Below are 23,257 nucleotides of genomic sequence, written 5' to 3'. Positions count from 1 at the left end.
GTATGTGGGAAGTTAATCCTCTCCCCCTATTTTTATTGTGGATCCGAGAGGATTTCAGTTTGAAAGTGCATAGAAATTTTCTTATAGATTTTTGATATTTTAATATGACGTTATTATGTGCTTCCTTCTCATTACTACTCTTGTTAGAATAAAAAATCTGTATATGCCACGCCCAACATTGTAGACTTGTAGTGGTGATGTGTTGGCTTGCTGATGAGCTTGGAACTGAAGTTAAAAGCAACAGAATGTGAACTTGGTTCTAGAATATCTTTGATTGAACTTGTTTTGTGTAAGAGCGCAAATCTTGTCCAGTTACAGACTTCTTTAGACAAGATTGCCATAGAGCAGAATGATAACAAATAGGAAGTGTGAGTTCTTAAACTTCAGCTATCAGTCTGAAACTGCACTGTGATCCAATGTACTCGCTTGATTAATGGAAGTAGCTTTGTAGGAACACATTAACATGAAGTATCTTGTTATAGGGGCGGCATGGTTTATTAGAGGGGCGGCAGTGTGATAATAGTGTCCCTCTAGTTGGTTAGGAGGTGTCCAAATTGTTTTGTAAATTGTCAAGATTACCTTTCCCATGTTTTAACCTAAATCAAAGCTAAATTGAAAATCTGTTTTCTTTCTTCTTCTCTTCTCCTCCCATCAACCGTAACCTCCATTAAAACTCAAAATTTCATCGTCTTCGATTAATCAGCGATTCGAAAATTAATCAAGTATAATGACTTATATGAGGTATGTTATGAAAAATCCAGTTAGGGTTTAGTTTATTTTGTTCGATTTAAGTTTAATTTCTATCAGAAATTAGGGTTTTAGGTGAAAATTAAAATTGAAATTTCTGGATTTATACGAGTTACGGTTGATTTTAACTCTATTACGAACCGTAACTGGAGAATTTGATGTTGTTACGGAACCGTATGTTCTTATATCTGAGAATTTTCTTCAGTTACGGTTGGTACATTTTTATTTACCAACCGTAACTCAGTTACGATTGGTATGGAGCATTTGGTTACCAACCGTAACTGAGTTACGGTTCGTATCGAGCATTTATTTACCAACCGTAACTGGTTTTACAATTGGGTTTCCCCAAATTTAACCAGTTACAGTTGGTAGTTCATCTTTTACGAACCGTAACTATGAATTACGGTTGGTTATGAGCAAAATGCCAACCGTAATTAGCTCTGAAAATGTAAAAAATTGAATTTTTTTTACGTATTTGAGCAACAAAAAGCTAGTTGGGACTAATTTAGAAGTATACTGGTCATTTTCAGGCATTGGGTTTTCACTTTGTTGGTTAATTTCTTCAATTGATTGAGATTGACCTTCATCTTGGCTTAAAACTTCTCTACCATCTCCAATTTTATTTTATTTTTAAACTCTAAAATCTGATTTTGCTTTGATTTTGAGTTAATATAAGTGAAATTAATCATTAACATTAAACTTGATTATCATCACTAAATTAGGTTATTAATTATGAGGGTTAATTTGTCATTGCCAGTTTTTTGATAAGGGACATCTTAAATGATCATGTAATGATCCTTTTTGTCCTATTAAAATGCCGCCCCTCTAATAAACCATGCCGCCCCTATAACGGGTTACAATATGAATGTTACAAAATTGCACATAGATGCACCACTGTAACTCGTAACGAGATTCATTTCCAACAGCTGTCCCGGACAGTAATGGTCCAGATTTGTTAAAAAAAAGTTGAAACCCAATTCTTAGACAACAAATTCAAAGAAATTCCGTATACCTTCACAATCTAGGAATTCATGCTTCAAAAAATAATAATCTAGGAATTCATTTGTTGTACGTATTAGATCTAAAATATTAATCAGGTCACCTGGTAAACTAGATCCTTTTTTTCTAAGTGGAATTGTATGTTCTCGAGTTTAAGGATCTTTTGTAAACATAATTTTAGTCAAATTTATTGAACAAATGGAAGAAGAATGGCAAGATATGGGGTTAAATAGCAAAATCTTCCTAAAGGCTGACTAGCCATAGCACGCTCCACGCATAGCAAGGACATCAGCCCATCGAATAAAAAACTAAGAACAGTACTTATATATCAATGAAAGACATTCAAACCTCTACTTATATCAATGAAAAAACAAATTCTAGCTACGCACACTTGGCAACGATTTAGACTCTTTTTCTAGTTTTAAATGCGATGATAGGTTCCTTCTTTGTTTTCCTCCTCCACTGGTGTTCTCGGTCTGCCACTTAGTTCAATTAAAATTAATGCTATTAAGAAACAAACAAAACCGACAGCAATGAAGCCCTCCGTGAAACAGAAAACAAAGAAGGCAATGCGGTCTTCAGTTTCCGATCTACTATACGGGGACCATACTGCCAGAATAATGGAATTCCCATTATCACTAATATTTCCACCATCAATTCTTTCCTTGCACAAACTAAATCTCCCATATGTATCAAGTGTTGCTCTGTACATATAAACAGTAGCATTAGTGCTACCATCAGTTACCTCAAGACCATTATGTCCTCCTCTTTGTTTTTGATCATATATATTTTTGTCTTCGTATAATGTTCTAACTACCACATCATCAGAACCTACAAGACATAACTTACCAGTAATGTCCAAATTTAGGGTTATTGGACTACTTCGTCTATATTCCTTCCGCCCGTAAGATACTACGTCAGCGGGACTCACTGTTTGAGTGCCATACATGTTATGTATATCAACTAATCCGTCAGCCTGCCTAACTGATAATTTGAAAAAACCGTAGCCAAGATTGAAGGAGGTCATACTAGAGATTAAACCATCTCCGTTTTTTAACTTTTGACCGCCTAGAATGGTATCAGTTGGATAATCAAAACTCTCCCAGATAACTCTAGAATTTGAACCATACAGAACAAAGTTGCCATTATCATGCATCACGGCATATAAACCTGGTTCCGCCGGTTCATCGTGTAGCAATGGTTTATCCTTATTATTTGCCATCTGTAGTATGAGGTTTCCTTCGTCGGTAAACAGAATCGAAGATGGTGCATATAACGGTGGATCATTACGGTTAGCAGTCCAAACTAGGGTTTTTGTTGGCGAATTAACAAACCATATGCCAACAACGTATCGGTCCTGAGTGCAGTTGGAAGAAGAATAATTGTTACTGCATGGTAATTTGTAGAAACCGAAAGCAATGTTACCCGAAGGAGAGAGCCAATAACTGGTAATGTTATTAGAAGAAGTAGAAAGTGATGAACCTCTTGTAATGTTACTGCTGAAATCATTAGAAGATTCAACAACTACTGATGGAACAAGAAGTTGGGCTATGGAGAAAATTATCATTAGAAGATTCAACAACTACTGATTCAACTACTGATGTAAGGATATTAGAAAAATTAAAGAGCAAGAGAATTTGGGACGAATGTTAAGAAAAATCAGTTTATATAAAGATATAGAGAAGATCAAAGAAAACAAAAGAAGGGGTTAGAGACTTGTACTTCAAAAGAAGGGGTTGGAGCATTATTATTAGCGCTATTTAAGCGTTTGGTACCCATGCAGCGACCAACGCCCGACTCTGGTACTTAACAACTCAAAAATTATAGTCTTGCATCAGGAAAAAAAAAAACTCAAAAATTATAGTCGTGGGTGGTAACTCCAAAGCTGTCAGAATCCATGTATAAAAACTCCAGCAAAACAAATTGTCCACAAAAACTCCACTTGACATAAACTATCAAAATTACTCTTCTAGTTTAAACCAGGGCAAATTGGAAATATAGGTCTATTCTTTTTTTGGCGTTTTGGAATATAGGTCTGTTTTTTTTTTTGAACTTTTCGAATATAGGTCTGTTTTGACTTGGTCTTTCTATTTTTTTTTTTTTGACTTGGTCTCTCTGTTTTTTTTTGTCGAAAAAAACGGATTACAAACGGTTAGGTGCAATGTGGCAATTATTTGACCTATTAAAAAGTCTTATTTACCTCTGAACCACATCTCCTTTGTGCGAGGTCGATTTTCCACCAACTAAAAACCCCGTGCCCTAAAACTTGGGAACCCTGCACCCTGAAATCCGGAACCATGAACTTGGGAATGATGAACCCTGAATTAAAAAACCTGAACCATAAACCCTGAACTTGCGAATGGTAACCCTTTTGGGGAAAGATGTAACGAACCTGACAATGATGAAACGATCCTGAACCGAGATCAACGAACCTTAAAAATGATGAAGAAGGTCAGCATGGCAATGAGAAAAGGGTAAATAAGTAAATATATAATGGGACTTAACCAAGATGGATGGAAAAGTGGAAACAGACTTATATTCGAAAAGTTGAAAAAGACGGGTCTATATTTGTAAACCGGGTTTTGAATAGGCATATATTTCTCAATTTCTCTTTAAACTAATTAATCCTCTATTTTGTCGGTCATACTCCCAATCTCTATTCTCTTCTCACCACCAACACCAACTCGCCGTCACCACCAACTAGCACCAACCATCGCCATCTTCACCAGTAGCAGCACCATTAGCATCACCACCAACAACCAAATCCACATCAAACAAGCACCAACCCATAACCACCAACCAAAACCACCACCGCTAACTACTAACATTATAATCACCATCACCACCAACCACCATTGGCGCCACCACCACCATCACCCCCACCCCACTACCACCAACCAACACCACCATCAACACCGACACCACAAACCGCTACTGCAAAAACCTAACAACCACCACCAATACTATGCACTCCTCCACCACCACAAACCAATAACATTGTTAGATCATTTCTCGGTTGAATCCAAAAATCGAGGCTCCTGATTAGATTATCATAGTCAACTTTGTTAGGTTAGACTAGGAATAATTGAAATGTTGAGACTCGCTCGTGTTACTCTGAAGAACATAAAAACGTATCAGTGATTTAAGTCTTAAGTGTTAAATGAACACGACTTTGCATATGAGTTATTAAGGCATACTTGCCATGAAATATCATTATACACGGTTCTGGTACTGTGGGCCATAATGTATATTCTTCTATGTAATTTCAAGACAAACTTCTCACATGCTTACATGAACTCCTAACAAGAGATTCATCTAAACAGAGAAAGTGTTTTCTTGATTCTCAAGTTATCTTAGCTTGAATTCAAAGAAACCCCCAGTCTTGAAAGTCTATAAATAAAGAGACTCAAACAAATGGGACCTTCAATCTCTGACACTTATTCGTCCTAGTTGTATGCTAGAGTCACCGTCTATTAACTTAGGTTTCCTCTGAGAAACATGATTAGGTTTACGACTTAAAGACTTCACTTAGGGATTCGTGAAGCCACGTCCGACCATCTTTACCTTGATAGTTTGTGTATCATGATATTGTTATTTTTGTTGTCGAGGTTTCGTCAATCTCCTTTAGCAACGATATATATATAAATCACAAAGTTCACTTTGTCTAGGACTTTGTGATTCCTCAAGATAGATACCTAATAAAACTCTTCTTTTTTGATTGATTAGGATTGTTCTTGAGAGGTGTTTAGTAATCCAGGCTTCTCAACTAATTGAGTGTAAATGTTCTTGATTCGTAAGGTCTGCTAGCTTTGTCTATTGCAAACAGATTTCCAAGCCTGATCTAAACGATCTAAAGGGAAATCAAATAGGCTTATTTGTTAAAGGCAGATTGGTATCAAAAGTCTTCACAAAGGTTGAAGAAACTTATATTCTGTAAAGGATGTCATCTAAGGGAATCAATCATGTAAAGCCTTGCGAGGTTCAAGAGACGTAAGGAGCATGACTGCAGCTGTATTGCTTGAAGGGTGAATTCAGTCTCAACGACATTCCAGTCCGAAGTCTAATAGTAGGGTAGTCTCTGTAGCGGCTTAATATAGTTTGATTTTCAAATTTGGACAAGGTACCGGGGTTTTCCCGCAGGTGCAGTTTACCTCGTTAACAAAATTTCTGGTGTCTTATGTGTTTTCCTTTTCTGTGTTATATTGTTTTATTTTTATAACAAGAACAACACAAGTGGTATGTAATCAATCTTAGTAGATAAGTTTGTATTAATTGTGATCATTTACGAGACTCGTTCTTGTAGAATTCGTATCCTGAAAGCTTGCCAAAATTCGGATCATCTTTATTTGGAACGACTAGATTGATCTTGGATATTGATTTTTCACATCGTCCAAGTACTCTTATATACAATTAGGTTCACAGACTTCTTGACTTTCTAATTGTGAAGAGATAGAGATATAAACTATATATACATAATGTTCAAGGATCTTTAATTACATCTACTTGCAATTGTATTAGGTTTCCTCCATACAGGTTGTCGAACGAAAAAGTTGGTGGTGTATTTGGTACCTTCTCATTTTTAGAACTAGTTCATCTGATTTTATATCAGGAAAGAAGGATCACATGATAAACAAACTAGATATGTCAAGGTTCAACACATCATTAGCGAATCAAATGAATAATCGAAAACTATATAATGATATGATTTATTTTCCCACCAACAATACTACTAGAAGCTTCTTGATCCTAAAGAAGTCTTTAAATGAAGTGCACGTAAGATATTTCATCTAATTAGGATATTCTCATCTCCAATGAGTATTATGAGAATACTGCTAGCTAGTGGGTTTCCTCACACAAACATAAAGTTCCATATGTTCCGGGATCAGTTTGCAAGAATGACAAACTTCACTATTTATAATGGCCAAGGTAGTTTGGACAATAAGGAATTACCAAACCCGAAAATACGAAATATATGTATATAATAAATGCCTATTTTCGGGTTTTTAAATATTCTAACTGTAATCCAACTAATATACTGAATTCTCTCTTGGATGACTACTCAATATTAGCTAGCATATAAAATATACTTTACTAATATAGCAACTAGAGATGTGCTTATCCACTGGGATATGGATGGTACATAAATTCCGAATATCACAAAGATATTTAGAATATTTCGGTTTGGGATCTTACCTTGAATATCAAGGAAAATACTTGAAAGTTAAGTAATAAAAGTTTAACACATGTACAAATACCATGTCAACATCTTGTGAACATTCCAGATGATATCCTCACTATTCAGACTACAAGCAACTAATTTCTCTTATTCAGACTATTTTCTAGATGATATCCTCACTCTGTTTAACACATGTTCAAATACCGTGTCAACATCTTGTGAACATTCCATATTAGTCAAACCACATTTCCGGTAGCTATCAGAACTCTAAGTTAAGAGTTGAAGTTGAAAAGAATATTATTTGGTTAATCATTAAGGATCAGCTAGAATCCTGCTAAATATCCTTAGGAATGGTCCTAGTAGAGATTATTGGTAATGGATCAGTCCTACTAGATATCCTTGGGATCGGTCCAAGTAACGATCCTTGTTTAAGGGATCGGTCTTTATAGATCCTTTGATTCCATTCGCAAGTCTATTTCCTTATTCATGTGGTTAAACATAGTATTCTAGGTATGGTATCTACCCGAAAGTTCAACAAACTAACTAGTAACGAATTATAAAATAGTGTTATGTCGAATCTAAGAAGTTAAAATGATAAACATATACTTCCTAATCCAATATACCAAAGTTTTACAAAACAACTAGTATATACTTCCGTGACACTTTGATCATAATAGAATGATCAAGTCACCAATATTAAATATACTTTTTATGTTATGTTTTTAGTCTAAACGAATTGAAATAAACCTAGATATAAATGGAACAAGTCAAGTCTGAACAGAAGGATGATGTGTTCGTTGATGCATGATACACAAACACATATTGATTTAGTGATCAAAAACGTCTTAGAGGTGTTTCTGAGAGTTTTAGCAATGCTAAACATATTTGCGAAAATAGTCTATCAGCATATTCTTAATTCGTACTGGGTAGGTACGCGAAAGGATATGCGTATCTGTGAACCATTTCGTGAATTTAGATAACCAAGGTATGCGTACTGGGTATGCATATGCTAAGGCTATTTACGAACTCAGGCCCTTAAGGTACGCGTACTAAGTATGGGAACCCCCACCCCCAAATTTACAGATTCATAACACACCATGGTATGCGTACTGGGTGTGAGTACCTTCCTATGTTCAAGAACCCCAGACATCCATGGTACGTGTATTGGGTATGCGTACCTACCCTGAGTCCAGATTTCAATAGTTCTGAAAACTCTCTTTTGATGTTTTGAAACATTATCATTTTCCATATATATATGAAATATCATTGCTTGGTAAATTTCCAAATGATCCATTAAAAACAAAAAAAAAAATATTTTAACAATAAATTTTTTCGAACTAGGATTGCACAGGACCTATATAAAATATTTAACAAGACAAGCTTGACTCGAAATTTCTTCTTTGCAATATCGGCATAGTCTCATATGGATAAAATGGTAATACTTGTAGTAAAAAATATGGTTCAGTTTTCACATACCTCTTTGTTGATGATGTTCTCCAAATGTCTTTGTTTGATATTTAGACTTCAATCTTCCAGGGTCATTCGGTGATGTATGATATCAACTACCATACTATAATCTAATTTTGAGACTTGACTTAAGTAGACTAGAGATCAAGATATAGTTTTGTGCTACTAACACTGGCAACAGGCTTGAGATAGCAAAAATTGCGAGTTCGACCGAGCAACGGTCTAACAAGTTCAAGGATCGACGATTTCTCAGATGTGCTTTATTGCATTTAGATCTGAAGATATGACTTGTGATCATCCATTATTAACATACTATGATTCGTTCTTGATCAATCATAAGTGGAATCAAGTTGTTTGTGCGGGTACTTTGAAGACTGAAGATTTGAAGACTAAAAGATTTTTTCTTTTTGGTATTCTGATCTTTGTGATAACTTCGTTAACACTTGATTGATTGGATCCACAAGTTTGTATATCTCGTATAGTATTTTTATAGCTTATTATATAGATCGATAATTTATCTTTGTGTTTTCGTTTGATAGATTACGAATTAAGATTGATTATTTCGGTCATCTTGATCTTAGTTGATCTAACTGATAAAAAGGAGTTTATATTGATTAAATTGAAGAACCATTATAACTCCACTACATATATGATTAAATTGTTAATTTGGGAGATTGATAGAGCGTTTATTGAAACAGACTAGTCCTTTACAGTTTTGAAAAACGATCCAAAAGAGTTGAGTGTTAGAAGTCTTCACAGGAGGTGAAGCGACTTAAGATAATGGACCCTATCTTAGGATTCACGTGTGTAGACCATATTAGTAGTAAGCGCAGGGATACCAAGTTGTAGCAGTCTTTGTATGACGGCTTAATTCTGAGGATATTCAAAACTGGAACCGAGTTTTTTCTGCATTTGCATTTTACTCGTAACAAAATTTGTGTGTCATGTGATTTACTTTACTTCCTCGTTATATTGATTTTTCTTTATAATCAAAGTAAATACACTTGTACGTTCACCCAACATTTGGTTTGATCACATAGTTTAGTTCGGATTTCAAACTTACTTTATATACCAAGTATACATATTATTACCGTAATCTTATTGGCAGTGCGTATCTGAATTAGATTATTCAGGGTGTGTCTTGCATGGGTTGATATCTAAAATATTGTGTTGTACTTGGTACCCTCATCATTTTAATTGGTACCAGAGCAGGCAAACTCGATAAGATCTAACAATCTGTGTTTGGTGCAGTCCAACCTATAAGATAATGAATCTAAATATGGATATGGAAAAACCTAATAATGATCTTGTTAACGAAACACAAGGTTACAGAAGTCCAAAAGTTGCATATGTTGATGTATCTACGTCTCATAACTCTCGAGATAAGATAATTAAAATAACATATTATATGTCCGATGAGTCTGATTCTGATGGAGAAATAGATGTTGAAAAAAAGTTGGCCAGACTCCTAAATCCTATTAGTCTTCCATCCACCGAGGTTCAATAATTTAAAACAGAAACTAATATTGTTAGACAAGTGATCATAGATAACGATATGTAAACTGAATAATTTAGCCAAAGAGAACAAGTCTCTCTCAGTTAAAGTAGAAGTTCATAATGAATCTCTTACTCAAGAACATGAGTTTCGGGATAAGATATTGATTAATGTTATCTGTTATAATTTCTTCTGATGAAGAAACAAAAACTCCTTGCACAACTTATCGGATGTTGATAAAAAGCCTAGTTCTGTCATATCTGAAACAAATCACGATTTTCCCGATAAAATCTTACAACCTGTTATAATCATCAAGCCAAAAGAAAATCCTGAAATGTCTCCATATACAGCTACTGTTGATTTTCCGATATCTGATTTAAAGGGAGCTTTGAATCGATCTACAATGAAAAATCATACGAAACTAGTACTACTTCAAAATACTTGTGAAAGTGTTAAAATAAGTATCTTTTCTTAAAGATCTGAAAGATAATTCTGTAATAGACGAAGTACCAAGTTTCACACAAAACTAGTCAACTATAAATATCATGGCAAAAGACTATTCCAAATTCATGTCAAATCAACCATGACTCACATGAAGGTTTATCACTTATGGAGAATATCCAGAAGAAGGGAAAAAGGAAAGATTCTTTCCCCAAGAGAATCACTCAGAAATAGGTTCTTTTACCAGAAGTCACTGACAGAATATCTCATTGACGGAATAAAATAAATCTTAAGGTTCCAGGTATCTCTTACATCATTTTACCTCTTACTGATGATCCTCTTTATAGACTCTCATTGCATATCTTTGGTATTTTTGGTTTTGGAAATTCCTTGGTATCCAAACTACCTTGGTCATTATAAATAGTGAACTTTGTATTTATGACAAACTTATCCTGTGATACACGTACTTCATCTTGTAGTCGGTGTGGGTAATCCCACTAGAAGTATTCTCCTAATACTCATTGGAGAGGAAAGTATCCTAATTAGGTGAAATATCTTACGTGCATTTCGTTTAAAGACTTCTTTGGGATCGAAAATCATCTAGTAGGTAGTACCATTGGTGGGAAACTAGAATCATATTGTTATTTTAGTTTTCGATTATTGATTTGATTGACTAACGATATATTTAAACCTTGATACTACCTAGTTTGTCTATTATGTGATCCTTCTCTTGAAATAGAAGGTCACTCAAACTTGTGATCATTCAATGTTAATAGATTACGTTCTATACGTGATCGATCATAAGGGAATCAAGTTTCTTGTGTAGGTACTATGAAGGCTGGAAATGTGAAGACTAGAATATTTGGTTTTTGGTATTCTGATCTTTGTGATACTTCGTGCATACTTGATTAATCAGGATCCGAAAAGCTCGTTTATCTTGCTTAGATATTTTATAGATTGTTGTATAGGTCGATAGTATCTCACTTGGTGTTTCTATTTAGGAACCAAATTTGATGGAATGTGCTCTAAGATTATTTATCTTTGATAGTCTTTATTTCTTAGTTGATATATCCCGATACAACGGAGTTTGTATTGATTAAATGAAAGAACCTTTGTAACTCAACATGGCTCTGATTAACTTGTTGATCTGGTAGGTTTATAGAGTGGTTACTGAAACAAATTAGTTATTTACTGTTTCCATATTCGATCCAAAGATGTTGAGTGATAGAAGTCTTCACAGAAGATGGAGCGACTTAAAATAATGGACTCTATCTTAAGCTTCACGTGCATAGACCGGATTGGTAGTAGGTACGGGGATAATAAAAGAACTAAGTAACATGGAGTTAGTTTACTAGGTCTCCGCTATACAAAGTTGTTTGTCATCTTTGTATAACAGCTTAATTATGAGAATATTCAAAACTGGACTAGGTCCCAGGTTCTTTCTGTCTTTGCGGTTTCCTCGCTAATAAAACCTTGGTTGTGCTTTTACTTTCTTTTGGCGTTATAATTATTATTTTAGTTATAATAAAGTAAACGCATTACTACGTTAATCAAACACTTGGTATGATCCCATAGTTGGTTCGGTTCCGGACTTTGACTATATACCAAGTGTACATATTGTGGTTGTTATTTTATTGACAGTTCATGTCTGTATTAGACCACACAAGATGTGCCTTGAATAGGTGGATATCAAAAATATTATGGTGTACTTGGTATCCTCGTCATATCAGCGGGAAAAACAAAGATATATAAACTTAACAGTTTTAACTCCTTCCAAAATGCCTCAACGTGGTGACAATCCAAAAAGGTAATCCTCTATTCCCACTCGGTACATACTAATATGGAAACCATTTTACCCTCCATCCCTCCCTCCCCCACCCGCCACACAAAATATATTTGTTTTGCTTCTGAATCTTTGAATCTTAATTAAGAATTTCAACCGCAATAAGGTATTTAAAGTGAATTCAACTTTAATGCAAAATAAACTCAATGGTTTTTCTTTCATATTGGAATTAATAAATGAAGACATTTATGATATCTTACTTCCAAATATTGAATTTTGGTACCCAAATTATGATAATTAAGTTTAAGATTTGAATATTTATAATACCATGTATTTGGTAAGCCATTTCCGAAGCCAAAAACTTAAACCAAGAATGTTACGTCTCTGTATATATATATATTGGTCCTACTTGGGCTTCTCAAAGAACCTAATTTATTTTTCTTCTCTAGTATGAGAAGTATTTTCCCCTTGTAACAGCCATCGAACTTTCTCATGGAAAAATAAAAAAAAATTGAGCTCTGCTCCTTCACTGTGACGTCAGCTAGAAAATTCTACAGATGCAGTTTAGTGTTCATCCTACCAAAATAATCAACAACAGCTCTTTGTTCTTGAAATTTTTCACCTAATTTGCTACTTTGCTCATCAGTCTGTACAACTATCTTACTTGTTCTAGTACTAGAAACAGTTTTAGAAGCAAGAAAAAGTGCAATTACATTCAAATTAACAAACATACCATTTAACGTACTACCAGTTCTTCAACCATAATTACAAACCAAGAAACACATACCCTTCATCAAAATAAACACCGAAATATTCAACTTACTAAGAATACTAAAACCTTAGAACAAGTTCTGTTTGTCACTACCATCACCAACACTTTTTCATCATCAACAGGGGAACTTAGAAACATCACCAAAAAGACCATCCAAAAAGAGAAACACCACAAAACAAGACCTACCATTACCCATCAGAAGTTTATGAGAACTGGAAGAAAGCATCGAGAAAGCCATTTGTTAAATCCTTGCTTATCATCTTCAAACTTTTTTCAAAATATGGAAATTTGGCTGCATTCGATGCTCCAGAAGGGGACCTTAATAGTCTTCATCTTCATAGCTCCAATCCTCATCTTCCTCATATCTCTCGCTACAGCTGCTTCCTGATGATGCGGGAGAAGTATCACTATCTCCAGATGATGTTTTCTCTTCATCACTGCTGTCTTCATCTTCATCATCTCCGAGAATGTCATGAAGATCTTCATCAGAGATACTGGATTCTTCCACAGGAGCATCTCTGGGTTCGATCCTCACAAGGGGCTGCTTCTCGACCTTGGGTTCTCCTTCCTGCATGGTTCTGGAAAACATTTCGGGGTTTGCTCTCTCTAAATCAAATCGCCTGTGTAATTTCCAATCAAAATACCTCTCTATCTTCCTTTTCTCTTCAGCAGTATCTGAACTTTCATCACTGGTATTCACTTCTTCAATGGGATATTCAAAACTTGTATCAGATGCTCCTTCATAATCACTTTTTGTGGCGCTACCATACCTTGGACCTCTCTGATGTCTTTCAGCCCTCTCTTCATCTTTTCTGTCAGACCTTGCAAAGTGATGTGGTAACCATGCAGCAAATAGTGCATCAACTCTCTCCTCTTCTTCCCTCAACCACTGAGCCTCCTCACTTGCACGACGGTTTATTTCACCTTGAACCTCATCTCTCAATCGCATCAATTCTTCCATTGGGAGTGAAAAAGCTTGAGTTTTTGCTAACTAGTATTGATCGGAATTTGCAGCAATGGACGGAATGGGATCAATGGAACTTTCCATATCTAGAATTTATATATCTAAATCTTCCTTTTTCTGGAAATTTTGTTAATGGCTATGATAATATCTTCCAAAATGCCCCTTTCAAAGGCAAAGTTTTGATCATTAACTGTCATTTATGGCTATTGGTAATCAGTCCCGTCGCCTGGTTACTCACGCCCCTTCAAAGCCATGCGTACTCTATCCAACTTCCTCATCATGATTACCCTATAAACCCCTATTTTCAACACCTAACCTCTTCATTACCCATAACTTCCCATGGAACTGCCTTCAAGTGGCGCATTGGTAGGTCATCTAACTTTTACAAAGTATTTTGGGGTTTAATTAAGATTTTGTGTTTTATGCAGACTAGAAGAATGGAGCACCAGTCGAGAGGCACCATTGCGGTCTGGGCATGTCTGCCATATGGGTTACTAGCTCTAAAACCAAATTTATGCCACTTATTGAACCATAACAATCCCTTCAAAACTATCGACTACAACATACCTTTTCCCCCATTCATATCTTTACTCCCCACTCTACATCTCTACTACCATTATTGCGTTTGGCAGTTTGTACTACCATACCTATGTGTATTAAACAAAAAACAAACCCATTAAATATCCACCTACCACAAACTACGTCAGATTTCACCACCCTCCCCTACCCCAGGATAGCCAACAATGTATTATTGGGCTCGCCCTTACTTGGATTTATTATCATCAAACTCACGTGAATATCTCAAATCTGATGATGTCCATAAAGCATGGATACGAAAGTGACATTCCATATGATAAACCTCTACCCCAACACAGTCTTTGCAGTACATCTACAACTACCTTACACCAAATTTCTCCTGAAACCTTTCCAGATAATAGTCAACAGTCTTCTCATTCCCTTTTTAAGGTTCAAATACATAAACAAATAAACCTCTTTTGCCTTTTCTTCATTCATATTGCATGTGATCAATATCAGTACAGTAACAACAAGAGATTCTTTTCTCTACAACTGTATTTTATATTAGTGCAACACTGATCTCAATCAAACCAAATTCATATATACCCACTTTTCTTACCTGATGGAACTCCCAAACTCTACAGAAATAATCAAAATTTGGACAAAGATATCCAAACCTAATATGCTCAAATGGCTGAGAAATTAACCTTACCTTCTACCCTTGTTGAACTTGTCTTCATTGGTAAGAAAGTTTTTCTAGCAGAATCTGATAGCAAAAAAAAACAACCTTATTTATGAGATACTCCCTCAGTTCCACTTTAGATGATTTTCAAGGAGTTTTCACGCAGATTAAGAAATGGAGAGAGAAATGAAGATTTTCCAACTATACCCATAAGAAAAGTCTTCAAACATTAATTGCTATTAATGCATTTAAAAATAAACTTATAGTTTCAAGACAAAATATTAGGGTATTATTGGTAGTTTTGTGAGAAAATATGAAAACTTTCAAGTATTATGGAACAAGAAAATAACCCTAAAACATCATCTAAAATGGAACGAAGGGAGTATATCTATTCTATTCTACAAAGCAAACCCCCGTTGCTACAGTGCAGTGAAGCTGCAAATTTGAATTGCCCATTTTACCCTTACTTTAATTTTTTGAAATGCCAATTATAACAAGAAAGCAAGGGTTGTTTCGTAATTTCATTTTAATCTTAAATCTTTATGAGACCAAACATTTAACAGGAGCAGGTTACAATGGAGGATCTAGAAGAATCTAAATAGAGAGAAAATAGTTGTTTTATAATTGGGTTTTGAGTTTTATTATCAAAATTCTAGAAGAATCTAGGATTCTCTCTAATCAAACGACGTTTCTATATAGGAAAGTTAAGGCAACGGTTACCCCGTAAAAATCAAAGTGCTTTATTTCTTCTTCCATCCTTTTACAGTTCTGGAGCTCAACTTCTTTATATTACTCAATTTTCTCATCATTCTATGATCTTTCATTAATATTGTGAATACACTTTTGCTATTGTTGATGAATTGAAAGGTAAGATTTATATTTTCATTTTTGGATTGGTTGATGGTTTATTAATTTTGATTTCATTTATCTTTTAATATTTTTTTTTTTGGAAATACTGATTTAGTGTTTCTGCTTTTGAGAATTAGATAATCCATTTATTTATCAGGATTGGATAAGAAATTTCTTTGTATATACTTACAAGATGAAGATGATTTTGGAACAACAGAGAGTTTGTTAGTATGTTTTGCAAGCTATAGCCCAGTAAACATAGGTGTTGAATAATGGTTGTTTTAGAGTTTCTTTTAGAGTTGGAGGAGTTGGATTGATGAGTAATGGTCAGTTTTAAAATTGCAGGTCAAGGGAGCTATATGTACACAAAAAACTCACATGCTCAAGAACAAAATATTGCACATAAAATGTTTGATAAAAAGTCTGAAAGAAGTAAAAATAAAAGGGTGAAAGCTACTCCGGCTATAGCGCCATATTTGTATAGTTTTGTGTGTGTGATTTTTTGGTAGGTTTTGATTCAATTGATCGTTTAAGATTTTAAGAACTGTTGTTGTTTTTTTTGGCGATCAGAATCAATGATTCTAGCACGTGCACACACGTTTTCCAAACGTTCTTGTTCATGAAAAAGAATTACCCTAATTATCTGGAGAAAATTCTTTTATAAGTTGTACCGTAGGATCTTCTAAGACCGATGTTTCCCGATAATCTGAGATACCTGGAGGATATAAAGAAGGAGAATAGAAAATACATCCACAAAAAATTTACTAAGAGTCAAACGTATGAACATAAATTAGAAACACATGTGCCTAATCATGCCAAAAGGATATTTCCACTTCTCTCCCCTTGTTTACCAAATATTTGATGCACCATTTGCTTCGTGTTGAATAAAGATAAAAATAAAAACCAAAAAAATAGGGTTTTTTTTCCCCCGCTAATATGATTGTTTCATCCAAAATAAACGTTTGGGGGTGCCATTTAACATTATTATTTCTTCTCTGGAGATAGTTTATAGTATACCTCCAATCTCATTTCATGACTCGTTGCTTCTACTTCCTTTAACAGAGGCAGTTTGGATTGTATCTGATTTTGCTCCTCTGAGATTCCTGCAGCATTTCGACAGATTAAATTATGGCCTGAAATAAAGTTTACAGGAAGTCAAGATGCTTGACGGTTCAATATATTGGTGTTGGTCGAGGGAGTTATCCAGGTTTGCAAAATTATTTTGATTTCACAGTATTACGAATGGTATAGGGTATTTCAGCATTGTAATAACTAAAGTGTTTTTGTATTGCTAGTGAGACCTGCAAAAGAGTAGAGGTTTTATTTTTGAAAATCGTTGGACATCACTCTTTCCATATAGACCACTTAGTAGATACAAGAGTCATTGAAATTGCATATATTCTCACTAGTGCACATTCATTGTATTCATCTATAAAGATAAGAGAAGGGTCAGAAATTACTCCCTAGATTACATAAGTGATAGCCTCCAAACTCCTCGCACAAACTCACTGTTAGGAAATAAATGGATTTCATGTTTTGGACCATTTCCATATTGAGGTGGGTTTCCCGTTATTGGTTGGTTCATCTATGTTGAGGTGGATTTCCTAATCTAGGTTTGATAGAATTTTGGAAAAAGTTTAGTTTCATAATATGAGACAAATACTTGGTGTCCAAGTTTGTGTTCCCTACATATATTACTAGAATATTAGGTTTATAAACATCCAATCTAGAAGAGTGGTAAATCCTTGTGTTTAGGATTTTGATCTTTTAATGTGTTTAGGGTTTAGGGATTTTTCCCTAAAACAAGTTTCTGGTATTTTCATGTTTCTTCTATGTTAGTAGCAGCTGTGAAGAAGGTGTAAAAGAGAAGACATGAGGATGGTTTGAAGAATGGTTTAGATAGTTGATTTTTATGGTTTCTTCGATGGTGTTCTATGGTATGTCTTGTTAACTCTTTGGGTTTTCTCTTTGGTTGCATAAACAGCATGTAATGGTCTTTGATTTAATGAAAGTTTTTTTGACAGTGTTTGTCGTGGATGTAACTTGTAAAGGTGAGACACGTATGTTTTGTGTTGTGTGGTTGTTTATCTTCTGTCTCTATTATTATTTCTCCCATGTTTGGTTCAAATAACCGTTTTCCCTTTGTGATCCTGTTTTCTGCTGCGCTCGGGGTGCCAATTTTCCCAACAATTGGTATCAAATCCATGGACGGGCTGGTATTATTAAACCTGAAATTGAACGATAGTTTATTGTTCGGGTGGAGAAATATGTTTGAAGGTAACGTTTCAATCGTTGTTTGCACAAAGATGTATTTGTGATGTGATTTACAAATTGGAGGTTCAACTTGGTAGAAGTGTATGTTCTTTGTTTGGTTTTTATAATGTAGTACGGGATACATAACAAAGCCAAATGAGGTATATATTCTGAGCGAGTATGTTGTGTGTGATGGTGGTAAAAAGTATGTCAAATTGGTAATGGATTTAGGAATCGCTCAAAGGATTAAGCTTGTTAATCACAATTAATATATCTAATGGTTTGTTTCGGATACACGGTAATCATAACATGTGATGGGGAATGATATTGAAGTTAATTCTTCTTTTCTGGGTTAGAGTTCAATATGTTGTTAGCTTAATGATTAGGTGAAGTTAGCGTGATTCTTCTGGGTGGTTCTTTTGGTGATCAATGGTAGAGTCTGTGCAAGTATTTGTTGATTGTGATTAAACATTTTCATGGTGTTTGTAAAACGTGGCCAGTTTTACAAGTGTTCTTTATAAAGACATGAAGACTTATATCATCGTCATGGTGTTTTGATCAAAGATATGATTATACAAAGATGGAAGTTCGGGTTCGAGATTCAAAAAGTAATTCTAGGTATGTAGAGATGGTGAACTACTCTAGTGGAAGATGGGGGTGATTTCCTGTGATCGTCTCATGCTTGATAGTATGATGCGAGGTGGAGATTATTAGGAAATAAGTGGATTTTTTTTTTGGACCTTTTCCATATTGAGGTGGGTTTCCCTGGTTTCCCGTTATTGGTCAGTTTTTCCATATTGAGGTGGATTTTCTAATATAGGTTTGATGGAATTTAGGAAAAAGTTTAGTTTTCTAATATGGGACTAATACTTGGTGGCCTAGATTGTGTTCTCTATATATATGACTAAAATTGTACGTTTGTAGACATCCAACCTAGAAGAGTGGTAAATCCATGTGTTTAGGATTTTGGTCTTTTAGTGTGTTTAGGGTTTAGGGCTTTTTCCCAAAACCAAGTTTCTAGTATTTCTATGTTTCTCCTCTGTTAGTAGCAGTTGTGAAGAAGGTGTCGAAGAGAAGACATGAAGATGGTTTGAAGAATGGTTTAGAGAGTTGGTTTCTATGTTTCTTCGATGGTGTTCTCGGGTATGTCTTGTTAACTCTTTGGGTCTTCTCTTAGGTTGCGTAAAGAGCATGTAATGGTCTTTGATTTAATGGAAGTTTTTCTGGTGGTGTTGGCCGTGGATGTAGCCTGTAAAGGTGAACCACGTTATCTTGTGTTGTGCGGTTGTTTATATTTTGTCTCTCTTATTATTTCTCCCATGTTTGGTTCAAATCACCATTTGCCCCTTTGTGATCCTGTATTTCGCTGCACTTGGGGTGCCAATTTTCCCAACACTCACAATAATAAAACAAATGACTAATAGACTCTACTTGGTTTTACAGAAATGCAAGTTGTAACAAGATCCATAAAATATTCCAATTTTATTTTTGTGACAGAGCTTCATGTAAGCATTTTCAAATGAAAAGTTAATTCTTTCGGAAACTTTGAGACCATATAGTTCGACCACATTATATAGACGTAATACACGATTTGTAATTTTATAAGTTTAAAAATCAAACTTTTGTTACACCAAATTAGATTAGAATAAACAAAAAATTTTAAAAAAAACAAAAATAACAGTAATGAGAGTATATGAAATTATTAGCATGATAAAAATATGATTTTACCAAAGCGTCGGAGAAATAAGTACTTTACTTTTTTTCTTTTTATAACCGTGATTTTATTAAGAAGATGTAAAGGTTATATTACTGAGGATTGTAAATAAATCCCTTCTCAGATTTTCAAAAAACCGTGTTTTTGTGTCAGTAGGAAGAGTTTCCGTAAAGAAACTTTTAACACTTAACACTCTAGCTTATTTTGCTAATTTGTCTATTAAAAATATGAAATTTCTATGTCTAAAAGTAAAACACACGTTACTGAACAAAAAACTAAATAAGATTATGCATTTCAAGATAGTATTTCGTGCTCTCCAATGATACTGAGAAGATTGATCTCCATGCACAGCCGAGACGAGGTTTTTGGAATCATTGACAAAACAACAGGAGTTTATCTTCAGTTCCTTAATCCACTTGAGCGCTTCAATAAATGCCTTGGCTTCTGCATCTAAGGGGCTAGTTACCCAATTAGATCATGTCCTGAGCTCCTTTCTGCTGCCTGATTTGTTGATAAGAGAGATGGGAAACACATAGAATGATTTTGTTCTTTATATGAAGCATCAAATTTCACAGTCCAATCATAATCCATGCTACTTTCTTCTTCTGAATTATTCTGAATGAAACTAATATTCGGAATTGGTCTGAGAGTGGAACTGTTCACAAAATCCTAGTGAATTTTATTTATTAGCACAATCGGATCAGGTTTAGCAACTTGAAACAAAACATCATTTTTGATTTTTCAAATTGACCACAGAATAAAAGCAATCTTTGGAACATCATTTTTAAGATTGCCACCATTTAAAACATTTGAAATCCAGCTTTTAACATCAGTATTACTATAATTACTAACTAAATTCAAATAATAAAAATTAAACCAAATACATTTTGTGAATCTACAAGTTAAAAACAGATACATTTCATCTTCCATTTGACTATTATTACAAAGACTACAACAAGGATAAGAATGCTCATTATATTGAGACATTCTTTTTCCTAAAGGAATAACATTTCAAATAATCTTCCAACATAAAAGCCTAATCCTAGGAGTGCAATCTATTTTCCATAAGTATCCCCAAAAACTCATGTCTACATTATTACTATCATTATTTGAAAGGAAGTTATAAGAAGATTTAGTAATGCATTCTCCAGAAATCACAGATTTCCATTTGATCCTATCTATATTATCAAGATTAAGAGTGATGGGCTTAATCCTATTATGCATATCTGGGTGAATTTATTTATCTAACAAATCATCATTCCAGTTCCCTTGATTCTCAGTTAGTTGGTTAACAGTTATTGGATATTATCATCCAAAACAATAGGAGTAAAAAGAGTATCTTGATTTGGCAACCAAAAATCAGACCAAATATTTATTTTTGAGCCATTATTAACTTTCCATTCACAATTAGAACTTATAATATTAAGACCCATTTTTATACTATTCCATATCCAAGAATTATTATACTTTATAAGATGAATCAAAGGATCAGTTTTGGGAAAGTACTTGTTGTTAGAGCACTGCTCGGTCGAACTCTCAAGCGTTGCTATCTCAAGCTTGTTTGTCAAGTTTAGGTGATCAAAACTATAAGTCTTGATTTCTAGTCTACTTATAGTTATGTCTCGGATTAGGATTGAATGTGTAGTTGAGCTTTAGACTTCACGGCGTTCATCGATTGAAGATGAAGATCTACTAAGAAGAGCTTGGAGGAACTTCATCAACAAAAGGTATGTGGAGACTAAAACTTATCTATCACTCATAAATATATTATATTCTATCTCCCATTGAGACTAAGTCGTATAGCCATATAGATTTTTATATTATACACATTTGATATTTCGAGCTGAGTTTAATTCACTTATATCTTTCTCGAAATATGTGTTGGAAAGCTTTTTTCTTTAACTACGTTTATCATTATTCTTGACGAGTTTATTTGGAAACCAATTTATTTGTTGGAAACTAAATAATGAGTCAAAAGATGATCATGTGAAAATCGCCTTGTAACATCTTACATGATTTGTGTGAGACACTCTAGACTCAGAATGTTTCATATTGATCATTCGATCACTTGAAAATTACGTATAAGCTAATAGTTTGTGGTGAGACAGTTATTGTCGTCTTCTAAGGATGTTTCAATGATTGAAATTGGAGTTTAGAACAATTAAATCATTGTCTGGATATAGCATAGTATGCATACCAATATGCAAACTATTGTAGTATGATTCAGGGCCAGGGACCAAATTTGTATACCAGTATGCGAACGATTTTGACTTTCAAATTCCGGGAACCAAGTTTGCATACCAATATGCGAACGCTTTTACCTGAGTTAGGTCCGGTACGACAGTATGCATACCCGTTTGCGAACTGTCAGACATGACCAATATCCGGAACTTAAGTTTGCGTCCCGTTTGTAAACTGAGTTGGTATAAGTTCTAAAATCGGTTAAGTATGTTTTCATACTCATGAACAAATACATCTATATATTAACGAATGCAATCTTTGCAAACCATGTCTAAATGTTCATGAATTGATTATCTTGAATCAAATCCGGTTTTGTTTCAATTGTGTCTTGTATACTTCTATGAGAATATAAACAATTGAACAACTCCATGAGTAACACAATTAGACTCATTTGATTATCATTTAATCTAGAAGTGTTAGATGAATGTGGTTAATACAAAAGTGTTCATATGGCTAACTTCGGTTAATTATTGTTGAGCCAACTCAATATACACGTTTAGGTACGATTACTCATATCTAAATGAAGGTAGATTTCATTTGTGTGTAACAAGTTAAGACCATCTAACGGTGGAGAGATATTGATTTGGTTTTAAGCAATCTTAGCTTGAATCTTAAATCAGGATTTCATCTAATGATGAATATTGATTGCTTTGTTTCAAAGCTATAAAACCCTGATTTGAAGACTATACAAGTGAGAACTCTAGCAACTAGAAAACCTATTCCCCACACCTCATCTGTGATACTAGTTGCGACTAGAGTCGATTCTCCTTTAACCTAGGTTTTTCCTCAAACCATTATAGGTTAATGACTTAAAGACTTCATTGGGATTCTGAAGCCAGACCCAACTATTTTCTATGAATTTACGTGGTCTGGTCTTACTTGTTCTATCGTATTTAGTACGATATTCTCTAAAATTCGCTAGAGATTTATCTTCGATAGGTAAGATATAAAAAGTAATCACAAAGCTCTTCGTCTCATTCTTTGTGATTCCAATAACTTTTTCTACTACTATATAGTTAAGTTATTGTGAGGTGATTTATATTTCTAGGTTGTTCTTCGGGAATATAAGAAAGGATTATCAATTGGTTCATGTTCACCTTGATTTATCAAAAGACGGAACAAAACTTCATAGGTATTTATGTGGGAGAAAGATTTATC

This window comes from Papaver somniferum, chromosome 8 (genome assembly GCF_003573695.1).
Source record: "Papaver somniferum cultivar HN1 chromosome 8, ASM357369v1, whole genome shotgun sequence".
Classification (NCBI taxonomy): domain Eukaryota; kingdom Viridiplantae; phylum Streptophyta; class Magnoliopsida; order Ranunculales; family Papaveraceae; genus Papaver; species Papaver somniferum.
This window is presented reverse-complemented; position numbering follows the sequence as displayed.